This window comes from Hylobates moloch, unplaced genomic scaffold (genome assembly GCF_009828535.3).
Source record: "Hylobates moloch isolate HMO894 unplaced genomic scaffold, HMol_V3 SCAFFOLD_7, whole genome shotgun sequence".
NCBI classification, from domain to species: domain Eukaryota; kingdom Metazoa; phylum Chordata; class Mammalia; order Primates; family Hylobatidae; genus Hylobates; species Hylobates moloch.
In genome coordinates, this window is record NW_026652282.1 from 4959648 (window position 1) to 4970342 (window position 10695).

Sequence of the window (10695 nt, forward strand, 5' to 3'; positions counted from 1 at the left end):
GTGGATGGTGGCCCTTCTGGGTGAGAGCAATATGGCACTCGCACTGGTGCCCACCCCCTTCTCACCCTTACCCCTTGGGCGTTCATGGGAACAACTCTCTGTGCCGTAAGAGTTCCTCCATATGTAGTATGGAAAACCATTGACTCGACTCACTTCGTTATTTTACCTGAGGCAGATGGAGTAAGTGAATTTCTCAAAAAATGCTCTCGGTGGGAAGAGGCAAAAAAAAAATTGTACTATATTTATATATCAAGTAAGATACAGTACAGTACATAAACAGATGTATATCTGTGATGTTAAAACTTTATGTCGGCTTGATTAGGAAAAAATGGTCTCAAAAGCCTCCTTGGAAGGCGATAATGAAAAAAAAAACAAAGAGGTTCTTTCTTCTACATCTTAGCGGATGTTGTAAGGCTTGAAATTGCACAGAAGGGGAAGTGAAATGAGAACTCTGGCTGCTTGGAGAAGTTGGACTAATGGAGATACCAGAGAGAAGAAATGTACCCAAGGATCTACTCGAATAAAAATGGATCTAGTGAATTTCACAATTCTGAACTGAGTGACCAACACAGAGGAGAAGGCTTTATTTTTCTTTAACACTGCCCTCAAACATACTGCATCTTAGGGACCTTTTTCCAACTCCCAAAGACGTCTTGACCATTCCTATAACTTTCCAGACATTTCCAACGATGCGGGAAAGTCTCCTTATTGTAATTAAGTCTTATTTTCTTGTATTAAAATGTCCTTTCCAGTTTAAATTTTGATTTCAAATTTGGATCCAATACTGAGCTTCTCTTTTTACCCCAAGCTGAGGCTTAGGGACATGTAGAAGAACAGAGATGGTTCCACTCTTTCCTCTGCCTCCTTTTCCCACTTCGCCTCTTCCAGATTTGGGGCAAGAAAAAGAAAGGGGAGTTCGTTCTCCGAACTAGTCTTGTTATTAATATTTCAGGGTTCTCTTGGCTAAGGCTGGTTGGTGACCAGTGTGGACTCTATGGCATGTGTATGAGGGTGGAACATTGGTCTTTCCGTGGGTTGGCCCAGGAGCTCTTTGGGAGGCCCACGGGGTGCTGAGCATTGCACAGCTGCCTGCTATGGCAGTGTTCTCTAGATTGCCTCCCTCTGACCTTCCAACCTCCTTCCCCAAGGGTTACAGACCCAGGCTCCTACGGCTGAAGTTCTCCAGGGCTGTACCACTTTTACATACTAACTTGAACATACTAACTTTAAGATAGACCTCAGCCTGGTGTCCTTTTCCATTGTCCATGTAACTAAGGAAAAACATACTCTGGCAGGGCATGGTGGATGGCTCACGCCTGTAACCCCAGCACTTTGGGAGGCCGAAGCAGGCAGATCACTTGACGTCAGGAGTTTAAGACCAATCTGGCCAACGTGGCGAAACCCCATCTCTACAAAAAATAAAAAAAAATTAGCCAGGCATGGTGGTGGGCACCTGTAGTCCCAGCTACTAAGAAGGCTGAGGCAGGAAAATCTCTTGAACCGGGGAGGCGAGGTTGCAGTGAGCCGAGATTGTGCCACTGTACTCCAGCCTGGGTGACAGAGTGAGACTCCTCCATCAAAAAAACATATGGCCACACCCAAAAGGCAGGAAAGTAAGTCAAGTTCTGCAAATCAGTAAGCATTCAGGTAAGTAACATGCCTATCTGTCGTGCTTGATCCCTTGGAATGGCTCTTTTGAACTGCCCCTTCCCTAGCATGAAATACAGGGAGCCCTCACTTTCACCCTTAATGGCATAAGTCTTCTATTTGGATGATAACCTATTATAAGCACACATTCACTATTTTTGATCAAATTCTCTTGAATGTGTACCCTTCTTTATGGGCCACAGGTAGGTGATTGGGAGGTTGTCACAGGACATGATGTGCCATCTTTATTCTAAGTAATAAAATAATGTGTCCAGAAATTCTTTTTATGAATATAGGAATAGTTAGAGACTACTGTCTTCAGCCCCTATTTAACCTCATGGTACTATATGTTGCCAAGGTCTGTGTTTCACTCTGAGGTTTAGCAAAACGTACTTAACTCTGCATTATATAAAATATTAGCTATGAGAAAAAAAAATACCACTTTGATGTATAAACTTTTTCACTCTCTTCCATATAATTATTTAGGCCAAATGACTTCAGTGTAAATTTTCAAATTTAGTTTTTAAAAGTGTTCATCATGCCACCTGGAAACATTTAAGCCCACAGGGCCAAGAAATTATAAATGGGTGTAATAAAATAGCTCAAGTATGCCACAGCTAAGTAAACTTCTCTTTTAAATTGTTGAATCTAACATATCACTGAGTCTTTTTGAGTGAAAATAAAAGTGTTCTGTTCATCAAAACAGCTTAGGTTTCCATCCTGAAATGGCCAGTACTGCCGCTACAGGGCATAAATAAGACCGTAAAGTCTGGCTTCTCTGATCCTAGAACTCTGGATCCATACTTTTTTTTTCTTCCAGCCAGCATCTGCTCAAGAACCCAATGCCTTTCAGCCAGGTTCTCTAATCAAGTCAGCTACCTCAGGCAGGCAGTACCCAGCCTTCATTCCCCGAATACTTCAAACAAAACTATCCTAAATAGGACTTGTCCTCTCAGAACCACCATTTATCTGTCATTTGCAAAATATCCTTTAAACTTCTGCACAGAGGTTATTACTGTTTATTGCATTGCTTCTTCCAAAAGCCAGTATGTTCCAATATCTGCAGAACTGCATCTGAGAGACCCCCAACCCAATGGAAGGAAGGATATCTGAGCATGAAATTTCAGGCATCCTACCGGGGGATATTTGGGGAGCACTTTCTTCAGGGATCTTCAAATTGCATCAAAGAGTGAAACCCTGAGTCTTTGAGCACATCTCCTCCAAGAAGCTCCTTTTCCTTTCTCTGTGTTCCTGGAATGTTTTGCTTTGTTCTGTTTCTTGATCTAATTATTGAGTTTATTGATTATGCAGCAGGGTGCAATTTTCTTCTGTGCATAAGATTACTTGTTTATTTTGAAAGAAATAAGCTTATGCTTTTGGTAGCCTGAAAAACCCCAGAGAAAGTAATGGATTGAGTTTGGTTCACTGCTCAGCTTTCCCAGCTGTAGCATAAAGGAGAGATGAGTTTAAGGTGCAGCTAAATGAAGACATCATGACTTCAGGCAGGGCTTTCATCCTAGATACGGTTCTCTGAAATGGAACTGGTTCTCTTAGATATGTGTTCTTTTTCTCCTCTGTAAACACAGCAGGTTATCGAAGATCCAGGAAGCAGACATTCTTTTGCTCTGATTTATGGTGTACGGGAATTCGTGTAGCTGCTGCAGAGTTGTTGCACACTGAGTAGGAGACTATCACCCATTGCATCATTCATTCCAATAACAAGGAGAAATCATTTGCCCTTATTTCTGTTTCTTGATCTCTGTTGCAACACGTTGTATGCCATCTGAGGTGTTTCATAAGCTTATTCCATTTGGAATCTATCACAAAGCTTCATTGTGGGGAATCACTTCTTGAATTCACAGGATTATTTTGGGAATATGGAAGCATGGATCTTTTCTCATGGAGATCCAGATACTGAAAGCAAGTCTATGACTCTTATTTGAGGAGGTCTGATAGAGTACGATGAATCAGAGGAAGAGGATTTGCGTGTATTCCTGCTTTTACACAATTTGTTATTTCATATTAAACTCTGTATTATTCTGTCTCTGTAAGAAAATAAAAAGGCTACAAAAGTGTCTAATTTTAAGGAGATACAAACGAGTTGTTATAGATGGGCCAATCTATAACGATTTAAAACAGACATTTTCTTTAGAGGAAAAGATATTTTACTTTCAAGTAAAAAGTGGTTTCTTTTTTGTGTGTGATGAAAACGAGAAAAACAAGAAATGCAGACAGAAGAGCCAAACCACTGTCACCCACCTCGTCCTTGGAGAATGCCTTCCAGGACTGAGAGTGAGGCCAGGGAGGCCGCCACACAGCAACAAGATCAGCGTGAGGCACAACAGAAGGGAGCACTTGGCGGACCCTGAATGTGCTGTCTTCAGAGTCCTCATAAATCAAACCAGGTCTGTCTGAGATCGTGGCATGGGAGAGGCCAAGCTCAAACAGACCTAATTGAAAGTGTGTTTTATAGAACTGAATCACTGCAGCTTGACCGTACATCTAAATGTAAAAGTCAGACAGAAGCTGCTTTAAATTGTCCTAATGAGCAACCTGCCAAGTCTAACTGTTGATGGGATAAATGTAAGTTTTATTACAGTTTTGCTTTTTTTTAATGAGCAAACAACTCATTTATAGCTCCTTAAAATTAGACTTTTTTTAGCCACTTTTTTCCTTGAGTTTAATATGAAATAATAAATTGTGAAAAATCAGGAACACATAGATATATAGGTTCTGTTTGTGAATCTGGATCTCCGTGAGAAAAGGTCCACTCTTCTATATTCCTAAAACAAGCCTGCTAGTTTATTTATTTGACCCAACTAGAGGTCTCCCAATGGGCCAGAGATGGAGTCACCTGCATGGTGGGGGGTGTGTGTGTGTGTGCACACATGCTTGTGCATGTGTTCTTACTGTTATTTTATTTTTTAATCTCTTAAATGTTTATGGCCAAGGGTGTTGCCTCCAAATTGCAAATAGTTTCCATCAGCAGATTCTCTGCTAATTTGAGAGCTCTTCTTCCAAGTAACTATTGAAAGAGGTAAATTTCCATTTGCAGGAAAAGGCTTTTCCACTAGTCTTGGTTATTGACCTAAACATACATAGTTGTAAACTGCTACTAAGTCTTTTTCATTTTTCTATTATTCAGGTATTCTGGCATCAATAAAAGTATCCTTTTTTTCTCCCTTACTTTGGAAAGTTAACATTCTGGGAACCTCCTTTCCTCATCCAACAATGATCTTTTGTATCTTCATCCCAGTTGAAGAGTCTGGCACACAAACAGCCTAGCCTATTCATCCTGAGAGCAATTTTACTTATGCAAAACTGAAGCCAAGATTAATGTCTTCATCCAGACATGCTCACTCAAATACATTCTGGTTACGTTCAAACTCTGAGATCATTAAGATGAGAACATGTTCCTGATCAATACATCTGCTCTGGCTCTCATTGCCACCCCTTTGTTGCAACTCAATCATCCAAATGGATTTTTAGTAGAATGACATTTATTTGGCCCAACTAGAGGTTTCCCAATGGGCCAGAGATGGCGTCACCTGCACGGGTGGTCATATTGGCTCTCTGTCGGGGCAGGGATCCAGCCGAGCTTGAGAAAATCCCTCACAGTGACTCCCAGACTGCCCAGGAGGCAACTTCAGACTGGCATCCCATTGGAAAGGAAACTCTAGAACTCCACACTTTTACTGGCTAGATACTGAGAATAAACTCTATGTCCTTGGTGCTGGCAATTCTTCACAGCATTCATTCTTTGAGATTTTTGCATAGCAGTGCTGGAGAAATGCCCCCTTTCGTTGGCCACAAAGATGAGGCTTACACAAATGAATATCATTAAAGGTGTATAGGTGGAACCAGAAACAACATTAAATGTGACAGATGAGAACCGAAGAAGAGCGAGCTAGGAGAAACAGTTGGGTTCCATCCATAAGGCTAGAGGTGACTTTATGAAGTGTGCTAGAGATGTACCAAAGACGGGGCCATCTTCTGGGTGGGGATGTGCAGACACAGGAGCCCAAGAGAAATCACAAAGGGCAAGGGTAAGTGACAATCACAGATGTTTTTGGATTGAGTTTATGCAAGACTGCTTTTATTTTTTTTGTTGTTTTTGCAGATAATTAACTGTACTATACAGTCATGCATAGTTCACAAATACTAAAGTTCACGTGTACACAAATAATACTCATAAAGTACAAAACGACATAATATATCTCATTTGGCCCTCTCTGCTCCATGCCCAGGCAGATCTTCAAGTACTTAGAGCACCCACTTGCCTGGATCAGCAACCTGAGATGCCCCAAGAACACTTTTAAAAGAACAGGTAGTTATAAGCCAAAAGACAGGCGATAACAGATACTGGTGAGGATGTGGAAAAAGGGAACCCTCCTACACTGTTGGTGGGAATGTAAATTAGTACAACCACTATGGAAAACAGTTTGGAGGTTCATCAAAAAGCTAAAAATTGAACTAATATACAATCCAGCAATCCCTCTGCTGGGAATATACCCCTCAAAAGAGAAGTCAGTATATAGAAGACATATCTGCACTCCCATGTTTGTTGCAGCACTGTTTACAATAGCTAACATTTGGAAGCAACCTCAGTGTCCATCAACAGATGAATGGATAAAGAAAATGTGCTACATATACACAATGAAATACTAGTCAGCCATAAAAAAGAATGAGATCCAGTGATTTGCAACAACATGGATGGAACTGGAAGGTCATCACGCTAAGTGAAATAAGCCAGGCACAGAAAGACAAACATTTCATGTTCTCACTTATTTGTGGTAACTATAAATCAAAACAATTGAATTCATAGACATAGAGAGTAGAAGGATGGTTACCAGAAGTTGGAAAGGGTAGTATAGGCCTCGGGGAGGGGGAGGTGGGGATGGTTAATGGGTACATAAAAATAGTTAGAAAGAATGAATAAGACCTGCTATTTGATAGCAAAGCAGGTTGACTACAGTCAATAATAATTTTATATTTTAAAATAACCAAAAGAGTGTAATTGGATTGTTTGTAACTCAAGGGATAAATGCTTGAGGGGATGGATACCCCATTTTTCCTGATGTGCTTATTTCACGTTACACACCTGTATTAGTCCATTTTCATGCTGCTGATAAAGACATACCCGAGACTGGGTAACTTATAAGGAAAAAGAGGTTTAATGGACTCACAGTTCTACCTGGTTGGGGAGGCCTCACAAACATGGTGGAAGGCAAAAGGCACGTCTTACATGGCAGCAGGCAAGAGACAGAATGAGCACCAAGCAAAAGGGGTTTCCTCTTATAAAATCATCAGATCTCATAAGACTTACTCATTACCATAAGAACAGTAGGGGGAACTGCCACCATGATTCATTTATCTCCCACTGGGTCCTTCCCACAACAAGTGGGACTTATGGGAGCTACAATTCAAGATGAGATTTGGGTGGGGTCACAGCCAAGCCATATCAACGCCTGTATCAAAAATCTCATGTACCCCATAAATGTATACACCTACTATGTACCCAAAAAAATTTGTTTAAGAAAGAACATGGTTCTTCAGTTTCTTTCGCCTGGGGTAGTATAAAATAAAAGTCAAATTCAATACTTAACACATATTTATTTCATGTTTGTTTTTCCTTGCCAATTTATTTTGTGGTGATTTAGTAGTTTTCTCTTTGTAATTTCCCTTTGTTCCAAGAAACAGTGCCACCTTTATTCTATTTACATTTTACTTTATTATATAACTTCAAAGATAAAATTCACAGGATACGCTAACCATGGCATTATTCTCTGCATCCCATTCACCTGAAGATATTAATAGTAGGTTATCCAAGTTAGTTTTCCATTGTATCTTTATCTATTTTGGTGATCTAATTTGGAATAAACTTTCTTCTCCAAAAATTATCAGAAAATGTATATGTCTCCTGATGGCATAAAATATGAAACAAAATCATAGTTGGGGAATGTTCAGCAGAGCCTTTAATTGGTGAATATTACGTTAAAAATATGTAGTTGAGCCACACAGAAATGCACTGACTGATAACAGATTTTGCTGTGCACTTTTCTCTGACATAACACTCATTAAAAATGGGAGATGTGAAAACAAAATGTTTTGCTTCTTTAACAAATTACTTACATAAGGGATGAGAAAATAATTGTCATTTGATGGACAACATTGATGCCATGGGCTAAATCTTGCTCTACCAATATGAATCCAATCAACAATATCAAAAGTACAGGTTGCAATTACTACCTGGAATTTGGATCTTTCATTGGTTCCAAAATCAGTGTTCTCTACCTGCTGTGCAGGGGTCAGTGTGCTTTTTTGGTAAAGGGCCAGATCGTAAATATACTTGGCTTTGTGAACCATAGGGTCTCCATTATAACTGCTCAACTCAGCTGTCGTAGGAGGAAATCAGTTGGAGATGTGATATGTAATATGTAAATAAATAGGCCAGGCATGGTGGCTCACACCTGTAATCCCAGCACTTTTGGAGGCTGAGGCGGGTGGATCACCTGAGATCAAGAGTTCGAGACCAGCCTGGACAACGTGGTGAAACCACGTCACTACTAAAAATACAAAAAAAAATTAGCTGGGCCTGGTGGCACGTGCATGTAGTCCAAGCTACTCGGGGAGGCTGATGCAGGAGAATCGCTTGAACCCAGGAGGCAGAGGTTGCAGTGAGCCAAGATTGCATCACTGCACTCCAGCCTGGGCCACAGAGGGAGACTCCATCTCAAAAAAAAAAAAAAAAAAAGGTAAATGAATAGGTGTGCTTATGCTCCAATAAACTTTATTTACAAAACTTGGTGGTGGGTCATATTTGGCCCAAGGGCCACAGTTATCTGTCCCCGAATTATACCATTATTTCTCCTTAAAACAATAAACATTTCCCCCCACCCCGATAGATCCACATGTTGCATCTTTGCCATATGCCACGCTATGACTCTTCCCTCCCATGCTGTACCTCATAAATTCCAAAATAGAAAACCACCTTCATAAGTTTCTGCTGTCATCCTACTTCATTACAAGGTTAGTCTTGTTATGTCAGAAAGTTTTAATCCTGTTCAAAATTGCCTGTTAAACAGAATGTGTTGTGTGTTTATGTGGGGAAGAAGGCCTTGAGGCATGATTCCTGGAGAGATTAGAAAACTGGAAAACTCATGAAAAAGTGTGTTTATTGGAAGTACAGGGTGAGCTCATCATACCCAAAAGTCAGAGTAATGGAAGGTGGCTACCGTTTGAGCAAAGTTTCTGAAAGATAAAGATGAAGAAGTTTTCATGGCGCCAGGAGTTGAGAAAGAGGAAAGATGATCTTTCTCGTCCCCAGTCACTAAGTGAAATGTGCTGCATATGCAGCCATTTTTTATCTGAATAAACACAATTTTGTAAATCCACATAATTCAGGGGGGAATTCCAATTGGCCATATTCCACTGCTTACAAGTTTTGCATTGCGAGGTAGTTTTAAGCTTTTGCAATAAAATAAACGTTCTCTACTAAAGTAACAAGTGACCAAAAAGGTTGAACTTGAAATTTCTGCCTGTACAGTCATGTGTCCCTTAACAACAGAGATTTATTGTGGGAAATGCACCATTAGATGATGATTTTGTTATTGGGTGAATATCTTAGAGTACACTTACGGAAACCTAGATGGTGCAGCCTGCTACACAATTAGGCTGTATGGCAGAGCCCAGGGCTCCTAGGCTACAAACCTGCACAATATCTTACTGTACTGAGTACTGTAGGCAATTATAACACAATGGTAAGTATTTGTGTATCTAAACATATATAAACGTTAATATAATTAATTTGATTGTGTTCCCACCCAAATCTCATCTTGAATTGTAGCTCCCACAATTCCCATATGTTGTGGGAGGGACTTGGTGGGAGGTAATTGAATCATGCAGGCAGGTTTTTCCTGTGCTGTTCTCCTGATAGTGAATAAGTCTCATGAGATCTGATGGTTTTATAAGGGAGAGTTTCCCTGCACAAATTCTCTCTGCATGTAAGACATCCTTTGGTGTAAGACATCCCTTGGTCTTCCGCCAGGATTGTGAGGCCTCCCCAGCCACGTGGAACCATGAGTCCATTAAACCTCTTTTTCTTTATAACTTACCCAATCTTGGGTATGTCTTTATCAGCAGCATGAAAACCGACTAATACAAACATAGAAAGGTACAGTAATACAAAAGTAGAGTATGCCTGTATAGGGCATTTACCATGAATGGCACTTGTAGGATTGAAAGTTGTCTGGGTGGAGTCAGTGAATGAGTGGTGAGTGAATGTGAAGGCCTAGGACATTACTATGCAACTGTAGCACTTATAAACACTGTACACTTATGCTACACTAAGATTCTTAAAAAGTAAAATAATTGCCCTGTGAAATTATGACAGCTACAATGTTACTAGGTGATACGAATTTTTTAGCTTTATTATAATATTATAGGACCACCATCGTATATGTAGTCCATCACTGACTGGTGAATGGCTGTATATCTCTGTTCTGTCCCCAGTGCTAGGACAATATTCTACTTGATGAAACTTGATGCTACAGAGACCTAATATTAAACATGAAGAAATCTAATATTCAAATAGATTTGATATCAAGAACAGAAAATCAAATATCACATGTTCTCACTTATAAGTCAGAGCTAAACACTGAGTACCCATGGACACAAAGAAAGGAACAAGAGACACCAGTGCCTACTTGAGGATGGAGGGTGGGAGGAGGGTGAGGACTGGAAAACCACCTGTCAGATACTATGCTTATTGTCTGGGTGACAAAATAATTTGTACACCAAACCCCATATCATGCAATTTACCTAGATAAAAAACCCAAACATGTACTCCAAGAACCTAAAAGTTAAGAAGAATAAATAAATAAAAATAAAGAAATCGGGTGGAAACAAAATACAATCATCATCCTTTGTGTCCAAAAATGGAATAGCTTATATGTTCCTTTAGTTGCCTTCAATTGGTATGAAATAGTTGCCTCCTAATTGGTATGAAATACTGCTGCTGTTTCTTTTAACTTATTCTTGTTAGCTTTT